We start from the raw sequence: 15,157 nt of genomic DNA on the forward strand, positions 1-15,157 counted from the left end.
GTTCGTTCAGAAACAATAATTTTCTCTCATTACAACATTTCAACAGCGTGTTATTCTCTCTGTTATTTTCCTTTTTTTTTTTTTCATCCAGTCACAGGGCTGAACATTTTCATCTGCAATCAAGTTTGTTTCTGAACACATTTCTTCAAGACTCTCTTCCTTCTCGTTCACTGTGGAAACTCTACACCTTCCAACTACGCCATCGATTTCTCTATTACCTACATTTGCATTTGAATCCCCCATCACAGGAACCCATCCGCCCTTTCTCAGGCCAACATGCAGAATGTCCCAGAAACTCGCTTTCACGTTCACACTTTATAATCGTGAACCATGTAGAGGTCAGAAATTTTTCCTGTCGCATGTAATTTTATGCCTGCAGTTTTTAAAGTAACATCGTTTTATGATTCCTTGTTCTGCACTCATCATGCTAAATTACAACGCAGTCATTGTTTGTCCATCTTAATCATAGGCAGACGTTGCTTTCACGTTCATCTCAGTCTTCAAGAGCATCCTACCTAAGTTAATCAAGCCTCATTCTTTTACACAACAACGAAACCTTCACACACTCCATGTTTTTTCCTCCCTTTCGAAGCGTGGCTACTGATTGTATGGTCGCAAACACCATGCCATTGACGTTTTGGTACTTTTCACAATGATTGGTGGAAATGGTATGTTTTCAATGATCGAACATGAGTAAAATGGTGATTGTTACTGGGCGCATGTGATAGTCATTTACATCGTACGTGAATAGCAATTCCTAAAGGTAGCAGTTCCAGAGTGGTACCACTTACTACTACTGCTGTAATTGCATTTAACTGGAATTTGACTAACAAAACATAAATGTGATTGCTGCAGGCCTCATCAGGAGAGGTTCCTACTCAATTTACGGGCATATCCTCCAACCAGGGTGTTTACAACCCTTTCCAAGATATTCCTCAGCCTTGTGACATGGCTGCCAAGTATGCTAGGGATAACCTGGTCATCACCACAGAACCTCGTTCTGATACTCTGGATGGATGCTGGTTTGAATCCTGCTGTGGACATGAGAGTTACTTCATCGTCTTAAATTTGGATCTAAAGCTTTGTAGTACCAATCGTATCCAAAAAGTGTGAAGAGTTCAAGAAGTTTAGAGGGCATTGTGGATATTACAGTTACATAGGTATCTGGTAAAAAGCGACCATGATAAACATACATACACACACAAACACACATACGTACACACACATCACACGCACACACACACACACACACACACACACACACACACACACATATATATATATATATATATATATATATATATATATATATATATATATATATATATATATATATATATGTGTGTGTGTGTGTGTATATATATATATAACATATGTATGTATATAATGTAAGTATGTATGTATGTGTGTGTATATATATATAGAAACAATCGCTTGCCGATTGTTCCCTTGGTGGATTGTTGCCTCTTTTTGTTTTCTTTGTTTTTCTTGCTGGCGAGTTGACGTCTGATGGATGGCGTCAGACTTCGTCAGTCAGGTTCGTAACAGCAACAAGTCAGGTTCGTAGCAGCAACGAGCCAGGTTCTGGAGCGCAGAACGACCGATGGTCCAGGGCAGAAGCAGGTATCCGTACCTGCGACTTTACGAGTCAGGTCCTAGCAGCAGAGAGTTTCTTGAGGACGAGATGGTTGGCGTGTCGGCTCTGTCATGATCGTCGTAGATGGAGGAGGACGTCAGTACGTTTTCTTGGAGGGCGAGATGGTTTGCCGTGTCGGCTCTGTCGTGGTCGTCAGTACTGGAGGAGACGTCAGCACTGTTAAAAGATGGTTGTCGTGTCGGCTCTGTTTTAGTTGTCCTGCAGTGTTCCCGTCAAGCAGCTTGGGGCTGCTTCCTCAGCTCTATGGAGTTCGTCCGCTAATACCGTTTCCTTGTGCTGCTTCATTTTGAATTTATTTGTTATTTATGCTGCTATTTTTGTTATACCGCCTTGGTATTATATTATTTATATTGCTTGAGGGTTCATGTTAAATTATTGATTATGTTGTAAGCTACATGTTGTTTGTTGAACTGCCCATGCCTATGTTTTTGATAACTTTTTTTCATGTTCATTATTGTTTACTCTAAACTGAACCTGACTCACTGTAAATATTGTTAATAAATTAATTTTAAGGTAACTTTTTCGTTTTGTTCTGCTCCTCTCTCCTTTGTTTGTCACCTCTCGTCAGTCATTACAGCCCAATTGCTTGTTTATTTGGAAGAACCTGTTGATCTCGAAAGGCGAGTTCATATATATATATATATATATATATATATATATATATATATATATATATATATATATATATAATATAAATGTATATGTATGTGTGTGTGCGTGTATGTATGTTTATCCTTAGACTATATGTTAAATTTTTAATTCAGGAGATAAATAACCAAACTGGTTGAATTGAGATACACTGTATTAACGAATAGTCCTCCCAAAATTGATTTGTTCCTTGGTGCCGTTGCAAATAGTAAACCAATGCCATAACTCTTTAGCCTGTGCAAATCGTTGCTATTTTAGAGCATATTCACATATTTCTTGACCTGTTTTCCGAATTCTGTAATTTTTCCATTAAGATGTTATTCTGGATTCTAATTAACAAGTAATCGAGAATTGTATTGAATGCTTATCACTGTAGGTACCATAAACAAACAGAAGCGCAGGAAATTAGTAGAGAAATATACTAATTTGTGAAAAAATCTTAAGGATAAGGCGTTGATACCCTAACCCATGGACGAGATGTGCCAAATGTTGTGGCAAAAGATGAAAAAAGTAATATTAGATAGCTCATCTTTTCCTCAAACTCCTCATTAAAGAATTGAAAACTCACAGAGCATTAATGGTCTTAGGGGAAGCACAAAGCAAAAGTCAACAACACAGTTCATTTCCTGAACGTTCTAAGTCACATAATCCATTCCTTAAAGAATGGAAACACATTCCTTAGGGTAAAAGCGACCGGATTACTAACCACATAATTCTGTCCCTTTGAGTCAGAATAAGTTGGTACTTTGCCAGGAAAAGGGTATGGGTGATACAGTTGGTTTAAAGAGGAGTTGTTCTCACCCAACTCTTTCGTAACAAAAACTTTCTCCGAGCTGTCATCTTTTTCTGAATTTCCGTTTGATGTTCCATATCAATAATTCCGTGATTTGCTTCTCCTACTCGATAGTGAAATGTTTCCATCACTGATATTTTCAGCTACTTATACATATATATATATATATATATATATATATATATATATATATATATATATATATATATATATATATATATATATATATATATATATATAATATATATATATATATATATATATATATATATATATATATATATATATATATATATATATATATATATATATACATACATACATACACATACATACATACATACATACATACATACATACATACATACATACATATATTATATATATATATATATATATATATATATATATATATATATATATATATATATATATATATATATATATGAATCTTAGCTTCTCCCCAAATGCATATTTAAGGTCAAGCATTCACGCATTATCATCATCCCAAGATTTTATCAGTTTCTTTTTAAATAGTAGTCAGGATGTCTGTCTTCTAATTCTGTATGTCACTTGATAGCTTACATACTTCACAGATTGGCCAGAATGCAATTTCATCGCCTGCCATCTTCCAGGAGCAATTAGTTACTGTTGTTGGCCTCAGGAGAAAGAGCTCATCCGGCATTCCAAGGCCATTCCTCCCACAAGGGACCAACAATTCTGTATTAGGTACCCCTCTGACTTGGGCCACTGAGCATACAAAACCTAGGCTTTTGGTACTTCCTATGGTGGTAATGTCCTAACAGAGATTCTTCATTTCATTTAGGTAAACAATCAATTATAGGTCTTATTGTGATGGAGAGACTATGGGTATTTGTGAAAGAGTAAAACTGTGTAAACATATTTTCTTGGTGAAACTGAGTGTCTGAAAGAAAGGTTCTGTTAGCAAGTGTATATAGTCACTGAATCGCGTGATAAGAATGAAAGGGAAGTGCTTAAATTGCAGTGTAGTTTTAAGAAGAGTGGCTGTTGGGTTCGAGGAGAGTAGTGGTTTTGAAGCTGGTCTAATTTCTGCCTGTCCTCCTCGCTCCTCTGTTCCATGTCGACTGCTGCTAGAGCTACGTGGTGGGAAACTATCTACATTCAGGGAATTCCATAATAAAATTTTTTCTTATCTATCACAAGACAGATGCCTCTTGCCTCTCATCGGACGATTGTTAGCTCCTTACACAAAAAGATCAGTTTGAGGAGAGCTTGGTTACAATTTCTGTCTTAATCAAGTAATTCATTTTTTATAGATATCTAAGAGGATGAGTTATCAGAGGCGATAAAAAAAAAAAGTCAGGTACGTCCTATTCAATGCACCTTGGAATGAATTCTAATCACGGAACACATTTTTGTGAAAGGAATCCGATCTCAGGGTATCAAATTCTTTTCAGGACCCAAGTTAATTTTCCCCTTGAAGAAAAATAAGAAAAAGTTAAATCTTTGGAATTCTGACAGTGCTGCTTCCAAAGTTAGGCAGAATCTTCTTTTCCTTGTTTTTGCCCCGAAAATCTGCATTAATTTATAGAGAAAAATATGACTCATCATTACTCGGCTTCTTCGTGTCGGCTGCATGAATGATGTCAATCAGTGACAATCAAAAGAGTGATTAAGATTTTTCGCTTATTGAACCAGAATTACTGCCTGACGAAATGGCTTTTAGAGTTATTAACTAAACGAAGGAAAGGCTGAGAAGAAATTTCAAATTTCAGATCGATGTATTTTATGCAAGTTCAGATCGATATATATATATATATATATATATATATATGGATATATATATATATATATATATATATATATATATATATATATATATATATATATATATATATATATATATATATATATATATATATATATATATAACGAAAAGTATATGAATATATAAATACATATATATATATAAATAAGCAAATATGCAATAAGCGAATAACCAATATAGAACCTTTTTGGTATGTGCCTCAGATTAAAAGTTTAATGTAAGAATTGTTCAGGAATATTTCTGTTACTTTGCTAACTCTTAATAGTACATCTGCATGGGAAAACAAAGGCCACCGAAAATAGACCTATCTTTCGGTGGTCTCAGTATAATGCTGTATGAGCCGCGGCCCATGAATCTTTAACCACGGCCCGGTGGTGTCCTATCCTATATCGTTGACAGAAGCGCGATTATGGCTAACTTTAACCTTAAATAAAATCAAAGCTACTGAGGCTAGATGGCTGCAATTTGGTATGTTTGATGATTGGAGGATGGATGATCAACATACCAGTTTGCAGCCCTCTAGCCTCAGTGGTTTTGGGCTTGATCCATTGAAAATTTAGTGGTTTTGTTTGTTGGAAATGGTAATATAATAGTGACTGAGTTGAGTTTCCTTACTGAGATATAATTTGAGGGCGGACAGAAAATGTGCGGACGGACAGACAAAGCAGGCACAATAGTTTTCTGTTACAGAAAACTAAAAAAAACAACAGCCAACAGCCACGACGACACGTATAAGATAGGAAGGAAGGAAAAAGTCGAAAAAAAAAATTAGGAGAATAAGATTTAAAGGTGATTCCGCGTTTCACCTTCCAAAATGATTTTTCCGTCGGCGGATTGAGGAAAACCGGGGCCAGATCAGAACTCGCCATTTTTGTTTCCGCGGTCCTTGTGTATTCTAGAGGGGAAATTCCTCCCACAGTTGAAAGAGAGAAATTTCCCCTCTAGGAAATTGTTGTAGCAAATGGTATAATTTTGTTTGTTTAATATTATATATATATATATATATATATATATATATATATATATATATATATATATATATATATATATATATATATATATATATATATATATATATATATATATATATATATATATATATATATATAATATATATATATATATATATATATATATAAATTATATATATATAAAGGGTATAATATTTATTTATATTATATATAATTATTATATATATATATATATATATATATATATATATATATATATATATATATATATATATATATATATATTTATATAATAATATATATCATATATATAATATACTGTCTATTATATGTCTAACCTACCTAAAACAAAACAGTTATTAAGCAAAACAAAAATAATATATCTTTGCTACAACAATCCCTTTTCGCAACACCGACCCGCGACCTCAGTATTTCGAAACTCCTCGGCTCATATCCGGCCGACAGGAGGCGGCAATATATCCGGACAAGGCCTTTGCACCCAATCAAGAAGCCGGAGTGAGAGGTCGGAAAGGTCAGTGAGAGAGGGAGAGGAGAGAGGAGAGAGAGGATATTTAGGGAGAATCGAGAGGAGAGAGGGGAGAACATGTATATAATAGGGAGAGGGGGAATAAATGTGTTTACGCTCGGCCCAGTATTAATCGATCGTTTAGCGTCTGGGTGGACATGAACGAACACCTTGCATGAGGTTTTTTTTTTTTTTTGTTTAACGTCGGCCAATAACTGCAGTCAATACCTTGCATGTCAGGTCAGGTCAGGTCAGATGGAAGGAAGGGTTCATTGATTGACTGGTGCTTGATTTACCAGATATATAAGAACTGGCGTTGCAATCACTAAGGTCATTTGGTGCTAAAGAGGAGTTTTGCAGTGCTTTATAAAATCTTTCTTTTAATAACAATAAAAAAATATATTTTCTGACGAACAAAATTAATTGATTAAGGTATTACCATGACCTGGCGTCACAGCAATTACGGTCCATCCTGGCGTCGCAATTATAATGGTCATCGGTGCCAAAAACAGCATTACAGTATGTGATAAAATGATAAAATTCGTAGAGAAAAAATTGATAAATATTTACATCACTTGCTAAACCAAGGTGAGACTTTGAAGTGCATGCCTCACAAGGGGTGGGACCCTGTGAGGCATGCACTCAGCAGCTGCTCCTTAGCTCAGCCTGCAGGGTCAGCAGCCACTACATGATACACATGGCACTGGTGAGGGTGCCCTGGTATTGGCTGCTGATCTTACTTGCTAAACCAAGTTGAGGCTGTGAAGTGCATGCCTCACAAGGGGTGGGACCTTGTGAGGCATGCACTCCACAGCTACACCTTAAGCTCAGCCTGCATGGTCAGTAGCCAGTACAGGGTACAGGTAGCACTGATGAGGCTTAAGAACCAGATAGTGAGGGTGCCCTGGCATTGGCCTCTGATCTTACTTGCTAAACCAAGGTGAGGCTGTGAAGTGCATGCCTCACAAAGGGTGGGACCCTGTGAGGCATGCACTCCACAGCTAAACCTTAAGCTCAGCCTGCATGGTCAGTAGCCAGTACAGAGTACAGGTAGCACTGGTGAGGCTCAAGCCCCTACTAGTGAGGGTGCCCTGGTATTGGCCTCTGATCTTACTTGCTAAACCAAGGTGAGGCTGTGAAGTGCATGCCTCACAAGGGGTGGGACCCTGTGAGGCATGCACTCCACAGCTAAACCTTAATCACCTCGTGTTTTGTGTAGTGCGTCATTAAATAAGAACATTTAAATGTCTTTTTATAAAACAACGAGTCAGTCATTTATGTATTTTTACGAATTCAGCTCTCTCTCTCTCTCTCTCTCTCTCTCTCTCTCTCTCTCTCTCTCTCTCTCTCTCTCTCTCTCTCTCTCTCTCATATTATGAGTTTCTGTGCACGCGTATGTGCGAGTGCAAGGAATTTGCCATATTCGTGATTTCCCTTCATCGCAGATAGGGAATTTCTGTGCAGGTGTGTGTTAATTTGTCCAACAGATTGTGAAGTTGTATTGCAAACATTTTATATATAACTTTCGTTACGTTTGTTAGCTCAAGTCATGGGTTTTATTTCGATGAATTTTACCCTTACAGAGAAAGAGCGAGTTTGAGTTACTGCTCAAAAATAAAGTAAGGACTTTTGTACCTATTTATTTTAACTGACATGCATATTAATTTTTACTTTTTCAAAAGTTAACCTAATAAAGATGGCATAAAATTGAATAAGTCAACAGCTTTCCCATGCCTTAAGAAAAAATATAATAGTAGACATTTTGGAATGTGAAAAGCAATGTTTTGCAGAACACAGATAAATTCATAAAACATGAACGCGCCAAAATAATCATAAAAAGACGAATATTGCATTTTTAATGTCATTCCTGGCACAAAACTCTTGAAATAAAAAGAAATAAAGGTTTAGGATTTATTTTTGCAGAAAGCATAACTAAAAGAGTCATTTAATAGAAGTAACAAGCCTTCCAAAGCTAGAAGCAATAAAACATTTACGGGTTAATGCTGCTAAAAGCGTGGACACATTCAAGCAAAGTTAGCTCCTATCGTGTTTTCTGTCTGTCCCTCTATAAAGTGTATATATGTTATTATATTTTTTTTATGAATGTTCTATGGAACATAATGAAATAAATTTAGGAGTGGATCCTAGGACTTGCTTGTTTGCTTTGTTTATTGATATTGTCACTGATCTGTATGTGAAGAAAATGGGCGGTTCCTACTGACTCTAAAAGAAGGTATAGGCCTAATAAAGTTTTTTGTTAGCCAAAGCTGCACCCACTTTTTAGCCTTTCACTTGGGCTCTACTCCCGCTTCATATCTTCCATCTCGTTACCCAACCTCTCTAACTATTGCATCGTAGTGGAACTACGAGATTTTCCCAGTTCCACCATTAGATCCTTGCAATTCTTCTCATTAATTTTCTGTATCTTTTTATCTTGCTGTCCGGCCATTCTAACTCCCTCTTTTCGCTGTATTCATCGCTGAATGATCGAAAGTACCCCAGTGCTTGGCAGCAGCCTAAATCTCATAAAATCACACACACACACACACACACACACACACACACACACACACACACACACACATATATATATATATATATATATATATATATATATATATATATATATATATATATATATATATATATCGTCTGTAAATTATTTAGATAGTCGAAGGGAAAAGGAAAGAAATCTTTTATGTGGTTATAATATAAACGAATATTGCACAGAAGAGAAATCGCATTAAAAATTTAGAAATTATAAATAATTAAGGCAAATAAGGGAAATTTCTAGCTTTCTGGTAATAGATTGCAGACCATACCCTTCCCTTGTAGCAGTTAACAAAATTGTACGTTCCCCAGACTCTGATAGATGACTGGCCATGAATCTTGCCTCCCTTAACCTCAATGAACTTTCCTCCATGGGCCTTCCTATCCTCAGCTAGTCCATAAACTCCTTGTAATCTCTACTTCGGTGGCCTAAACGGCAATTTCCCTCAATCTTTATTTGGGTTTCTTGCTCTTAAAGCCGCTGGAGAATTGATTGCTAACAACAAAAACTTTTAGGACTCATTAACAATGTAATGAAACAAGACGCACTGGGTCTGGAACAGTAAAGAGTATTTCCAGACCCGGTATCTAAAACTGGAATAGACCTTTGAGTTGGCGGAAAATATAGGCACATTAAAAAAAAAAAAAAAAACAGTTGTTTCAAACCTTCTCAGGACAAAAGTTACTGCACAGGCATATACACACATCTCTCTCTCTCTCTCTCTCTCTCTCTCTCTCTCTCTCTCTCTCTCTCTCTCTCTCTCTCTCTTTAATAATAAGTCTCAAGTTCAGTTCCAAAACTTGGCAGAACGTTTTTTTTGGATTTCTCCGTTAAATTCCCTTTTGTGCTTCTGTTAAATTATACAGTGAATTCTGTACTTACCTCAGTCGACTATGGCGGGTCGTAACCAGGTATGTCTGTTATTGTCTTCTACTTCAGGTATTTGCTCCACTATTCAGTATTGTATGTGTATTAAATTCACCCACTATACTCAGAGATCTTAGACCATCTGGGTCTTCAGCTTGCGTCAGACTTTCTGTATTTAATCAAAGAATACAGAAAAGCAAGACACTTCTAGATTAACTTTAAGTTTTTATAATTACTGTCTTAAGCATCATTACCAGACAGATATATTTTAAAAGGAAATTTCCATTTGGATGAGAGTTTCTATCCCGATGAAAAGTTTGGCACTTAATCTCCTTAGACATAAGGCGGACTCGTCCCCGTCTTTGTAACGATTACAGACTGCAAAAAAATTCACTAGAAATGCGTTACTACTACAGAGGATTAAGCTCAGATTTGTGAGTTAAGTCGTTAAAAGCTTTGGCAAATCTAGCTTACGGAGTTTTAATCACTCAGGAATAGCTCTGAATATAATCGACTTTTTCGTACAGAATGGAGACCCAAAATTACAGTCGGTTTGAGAACAAGTATGGGGATTATGTGCTTCAGAGAGCCACGATGAATTCAGTAGGATTATAGAATGAGCCTTATGGATATCACAGTAATTGTTTTGATATGGTTGCATTCAGAATTTTTGTTTATTTTTTTTATTTATCTATTTATTTTTTGCTGGATTTCTTTGGTCAGTGTCTACTGCACCGGAGAAAGAAATCACCCAATTTACAATTATAAATTAAGTTGCTTAAAATTCTTTATGTTGCACCACCTTCAGAAATCCGTAATCCTAAATTATTATTAGGGATCAGGAACTACACCAACCACAAAAGATTAGAACAAAATATTCTCTCTCTCTCTCTCTCTCTCTCTCTCTCTCTCTCTCTCTCTCTCTCTCTCTCTCTCTCTCTCTCTCTCTCTCTAAAATTATATCTGCCTTCGGCTCTTTCATAACACCACAATGAGATCTTAAAGTGAACAGAATATGCATTCAACGTAAAACAAACACCTTGGTGTTGTCCTGCTTATTTGTTTGACCCTTGTTTTATTTTTATTTTTTGAAACACGGTGCCCCATTGAGCAGTGCTTTTGGTGATGATAATCTTATTTCCTCATCAAATTACCTTGGGTCTCAGTGAATCAGGAGATAAGAAAAGTTTATAAACCGAACAACTTATGGTAATCTAATCAATTCATCTGACCCATTACAAACTCGAGACATATTTACAAATTTAAAAGGCTTCGGCAGGGCCTCTTCGATTAAAGATATAAATTTTCAAAAATGTTGCCGAAAATTTCTGAAGTTTTGGAAATTGTGTAGATTTTGTTATTTTAAAATGCAAAATAATGGACCAGAATAAGAAATTGTGTTCCGATCCTACTATATTGTCCCTGAAACAATTTTTGCTTTCATAAAATTTGTAATTTTATCTTTCATGAAAATTATCAAATATAAAACATTTATAAATTTAAAGTAAGTCCAGTATAGTCCTGGTCAGGACATTGCCAAGATATGGTAATCTCAGATTCTTCTTTAGGAGAAAGGCAGCGTAGCCAAAGCAACACGTGATCATAACTCATCAGCGTTGCATAATATTTTTCTTTCGCTCTGAAAGCATCGTCGCTTCTTTTTCCAAGACTGGACGAAGTGACGCTGGCTGAGCACAACATCATTTCATGGAAGACTACTCCACTTGATAAGGAATGTCGGCAATTCGAGGCAGAGGGATACCAATGGTTGAGGATCGATACATGACGGAATATGCATCACCTTCCGAGAGAAGAATTTTACCTACACTTCTAAGAAGATTTGCAAGATCCATTCTATTCCGGTCTTGTTTTTGCAGGAGTTTTTGATGATTAATCAGGTTTATTCCGGGTAGTTCCTGTTTGGGTGGGGGAGGGGGTTGGATAGGAGTTTTATGGTGCCCTAGTTTTTTTCTCCAATTTAGACAAACGTAGTAAAGTTTTGTTTCCAGTATACATGGGTAAATAGCGAAGGACCATATCATGTATGCTCTTCCCATTCAATGCTTTATGCTGTATGACCTCTCTTTGGTTCACCGCTATCTTATGAATAATGCTGTATATGCATGTAAGTCTCTTGTATGTAAGATTTTTTTTTTTACATTTTCTGCTTCTGTTTTCTTTTTCACTCGTCCAACATGTGTCTAAACTGCAAATTCATTTGCATCCTATTGTTAGTAATTTGCTTCTGAAACGAATGGTGTATGTAGTGTTTAATTTTCCCGGTTATTTGCAGACATCAAATATAAAAGCTATCGAAAAATACAGAAAACTACCCCCTTTAATCCTGATTACTTTTCATATTTCATGAACATACTGGTAAATGTCATGGAAACAGTTATCAATGACGAAAGTGAATGATGTCCTATGATTACCTGTCTGGAAAGGAAGGATGAAACCCCAAAAGGAAATTCATAAGAAAGGTCATCATGCTGAGGAGATCTCCCTTTTCTATTTCACAACTGAGAAATGGGCAGCTGTAACCAAATGCAGAAGGAGTAGCGCGTACCATTGCAATTTCATTCATGGAATGATTTTGGGTAACAGACGTTTTAGCGTCTGTCAGATAGCTGACACAGCGCACGTCAGTACTGGTTCAGTGAACAATATTTTACTGACATTTTTTAAATAAATAAGCAATCTGCAAGATTGATGCCAGGAGTGATGACACCAGAACAAAAAATGGCCGGAGTGGAAAATATCAGGTCACTTTTGACTCGCTTCCATAGTGATGCAAGACAAACAAGCGATAAACCATAGTTGGCCATCTCCCTAAAAAATTCTACAAGTGTCTGTTAGGAATGTCATGTCCTCATTTTGGATCTAATAGGAGAAGGGTCAGACCATCAATGAGAAGTATTGCATATTAGAAGCAGGACAAACAGATGAAGAAAGCAACGAAAGTGAAAACCTGGGAAGAACTGTGAACGAAAGTTCTGCTGCTTCAGAATAATGCACCAGTGGCTGTGGTTGATGCAACATGTACTTTTGCCTTCTGCTTTTGTAGCTCAGACCGTAAACGTGAGTGTTTGTATGTATGTGTGTGCTTTTTTTTTGTATGTGTGTAAGAATAATGAGTATTTAGAGGCACAGAAGCAGCCTCTTTCTGCAACGGGATGAAAATACGAAACGTCAGTGGTTCACTTCTACAGGTACTAAAACTAGGCAGGGAATTTCTTTCTCCTCTGGCGTCTCTTGGATAATGGCAAGATATTTTCGAATGGTTCTCATATACTCGTTCTTGTATCCAAATGCTGATGAAGTTTCCGTTGTATGTAAATTTGAATCTTGCTTTCTGATTGATTATAAAATGTAGCTTTTTTTTTTTTTAACAAACGATAGTTTACGATATAAGCGAAATACATCAGAGCTTCTGAAAAACAACCTTCATTGTGGGATGGTCAAAAGATACGGTATTTTGCCGTCTTAGGCCAGGCTGGCTTTTCCAAAAAGGAGAGGTCTCGCCAGAAGGGGAGAGACTTCTGAACCGCCAGTCATGTGAGGTGTGACACATCTCTGGTAATTGATATTAAATCTTTAAACTTCAGTACTTATACTCCTTATATTTGCTTCTCATCTCCCATTTTGCATCCAGTGGCTGTGTATATAAGTTACCTCTTTTCCTCTTTATTAGGATATTTCTTAACCACTATAAAATGGTTTAAGTTTCGAAAGTTCCAAGACATCTTACTGTGATTATATATTAATTCGTTCATTCACTTCTTTAAAATTCTTTACTGGAATAATGCTCAACGTCCGAACAGTTCCAGACAGGATAGAGTATGTGTTGTTGGCTGACCCTTAACTTGCACTTGTGTGGAGGAAGCATTTTCTCAGAGTTGTGTTCTTATGTGAGCTTGATGGAATCATTTGTTGTTTTCCACTTCCTGTCATTGTACAGTACATCTGTCTCCTTGGACCTCCCGTCCTCTGCCATTTGTTATCGGTCGTTCCTTAATCGGAGACTTATTCTTCCAAGTCCATTTCATCTATTTTATCTTTCTGCGCGTTTTCATGACCATGTCCTATGTGAATTCAACTCTCTCTCTCTCTCTCTCTCTCTCTCTCTCTCTCTCTCTCTCTCTCTCTCTCTCTCTCATTAATATAATAGTGTAAAATAACGGCAAGCACATGCAGAAATATCTACGTGTTTCACACTATGTGATTTCATAATGGTAGTCTTGCGGATTGAAACTCCTAAAGAAAAATGTATAATATAAATATATAATATAAATATATAAAGAATAAATGTAAGAACACAGCTCTATCAGTAGAGGACAGCGCTTCAGGGAAACGGAAAAGGAAAACACGACAATACTAACCTACGGTGGAGTCAGATAAACGGTGTTCGAGAACAAATAGTTTAGATGCTTTTTTCCTCTCATGCATCACGTTTATCTCCGCAAGATGTGGCCACATGTCGATTCCACTGCGGGAAAAAAGGAGAGAATTTTTGCTAAACGTATGATGCAGAAAGGATTTGGGTTTAAAGGATATTCAAAGAACTCTCTCTCTCTCTCTCTCTCTCTCTCTCTCTCTCTCTCTCTCTCTCTCTCTCTCTCTCTCTCTCATGGGGGTCACTCACTATCTAGGAAAGATTCTTCAAACCTTGTGTAACGGAGACCATAAAAGTAAAGGTATAAGGTAAACTTACGCATTTCGGGATAGAATTATTTCTAAAAGACAGTGCGCAATGAATGAAAGGGAAGCGAAAATACAAAGAATATAGAATACTGGGATGTGACGACCATGCAGAAAGTAACATGGCACACACTGCAGAAAATAAATAATAGATAGCAATCAAAATTATTATATATATATATATATATATATATATATATATATATATATATATATATATATATATATATATATATATATATATATATATATATATATATATATATATATAGAGAGGCATGTCGAAATGGTTTTCTGTTAAAAGGCGGATTCAAGGGAACTCACGAAATAGGAATATTCCTATAAATATACAGTAGTGTGTAATATAGAACCGATTAAGAACGCTAACGAAAAGGGCTTCCACTAATTGTTATAGGATTCTGACCAGGAGGGAAATGAATAGAATCTGAAAGGTGAGTTCGCTTCTAAATATCAGCAATAAAAGGGAAACATTGAGCCAAATACAATGAACAATAGTGTTTACAATATAACGATTCAAATAATACTGCAAAAAATGACAAAGCTATATGAGGTTAAAAGCATAAAGTAAATTCACACTGATGAGGAAACAAAATCACGGAAAGAAATTTTTAAAAG

Source organism: Macrobrachium rosenbergii, chromosome 8 (assembly GCF_040412425.1).
Source record: "Macrobrachium rosenbergii isolate ZJJX-2024 chromosome 8, ASM4041242v1, whole genome shotgun sequence".
NCBI lineage: Eukaryota > Metazoa > Arthropoda > Malacostraca > Decapoda > Palaemonidae > Macrobrachium > Macrobrachium rosenbergii.